This window comes from Ixodes scapularis, unplaced genomic scaffold, assembly GCF_016920785.2.
Source record: "Ixodes scapularis isolate PalLabHiFi unplaced genomic scaffold, ASM1692078v2 PGA_scaffold0__279_contigs__length_252992795, whole genome shotgun sequence".
NCBI classification, from domain to species: domain Eukaryota; kingdom Metazoa; phylum Arthropoda; class Arachnida; order Ixodida; family Ixodidae; genus Ixodes; species Ixodes scapularis.
In genome coordinates, this window is record NW_024609835.1 from 45,237,586 (window position 1) to 45,239,337 (window position 1,752).

Sequence of the window (1,752 nt, forward strand, 5' to 3'; positions counted from 1 at the left end):
GTAGAAGCTCCTATCGCTATCGTACAGTTGCCAATGTGACTGTCGGAATTGTCTCGTCCCCGATAGCGATTGCGCTCTGGGGCAAGGACTGAACAATACGAAATCGTGACGGAAAGTACGTATATTCACAGTATGGAATTTCGGCATTAAAAAACAATAGTAGGTAAAATCGAAAAACAAAGCTACCCTTTATTTTGCTGTTTAAATATACTACGGTTCCTGGAGAAACTGCCCTCCAAGTGGCGCGTTGGGATGAGCGCTAGAAGTTTTCGGGCTCGACTGCATTCAAGTTGATCGAAAAGCGATTTCTCGGCCCGTGAAGCATCACTTCCAGCTGAGTGAATATCCGCTCTACCGAGATTAATTCAAGACGGCAATTGCAGCTTTGCGCGAACAGCTCAAATAGAAAGACCAATAGAAATACAGGCTACGACGTGCCGTGTGGGGAAACAAACTCATGGCTTCGAACCGCATTGGAGCGGCTTGATTTATTGGCTTTCAAATAATTACGGCATGATCGAGCGTTTACTTTTTAATAAGAGATTAATCACCTGAGCCCTTCAAAATACTCTCAGAGGTATGACATTGCTGGAAAAAGATCAACATGCTGGGAATATTGTTTATTGCTTAGGGTGTCACCGAAAAGTTCCGTACGTTCAAAACGACCAGTAAAAAAGACGGAAACGCAGAGCACGGTTGTAGTGTTCGAGTTAGTGTGGTGTCTGTTAAAAAAAAAAATAGTGTGGTGTCTGTTCTATTGATATTTGTGTGTGCCGCGTATGTGCTCAATGTATGTTCACCTAATGCTTGTAGTAAGTGTAATGTGTGTATAGTAGGATCCCCAAGCGCAGTTGGCGCAGTAGTGGCCTGAGGAGAGCAAATTTTTTTTTTTGTAGAGCATGAATTGGGCGGTGCCTAGCGCCACCTAGCCTAGCTACTTGCAATTATTCTGCTTGACCCCGCCATCTGGTGGCTAGCGATTCAACCTTTCACGCTACGCGATAAACAGCGGCGTCGAGTTTGTTCTTTCGAGAGCGGCTTTTGGTTTGGCGGATTGAGTTTGCCCTTCTCCGTGATGTGCGGTTGACGAAAGAATTGTGATTCGAGGAACACCAAAGGTAATACGCAAAGTGCGCGAAGTAACTGGGCATCGGTTGTCTCCGTTTAACATCGCAGTGCTGTCGACGAGAAGACTGAGTAACTGCTTTCGAAACGCAAGTTTCTGTACCTGTGGGGGGAATCTGGCTTCAGAAATAAACACAGTTTGCTGAAAGCTCGTGTTACGTTTTTATTTGCTGCTGCTCTCGTCCCGTACAAAAGACGTAGCGTCCTCGTCAAGCCTTATTGGGCTCGATTTGCTCGATTAGGGGCCGCCATATTGAGACGCAAGCGACGGAGGAACTTTGCTCCCCTGCTTCAGGGACGAAAGTTTCTCCCTTTCTAAAGGAACATAGGTTACAAGACCGTTCCTCCCTTAAGGGAGGACTATCCATACCTTTTTTTCTAAGAGTGCGGGTCGTCGTGGCAGGCTTGGAAGATCTCTTCTCAAAGGCTAGTAGGAATTACCAGGAGCCACGTCGAGTTGCTGTCCCCGAAGTTTTCTTTGTAGTGAGCACCTCTCCAGACGGCGAATCTTGGCTGGGCACGTGAGAAGGCTTGGCGAATCGTACCCCCTCGTCCTTCCAAGTGGTCGATCAGTGCGCGTAGCTCGAGGTCGTCCCGCTTGAGCGCTGCCATACCGTTAACGCTGAC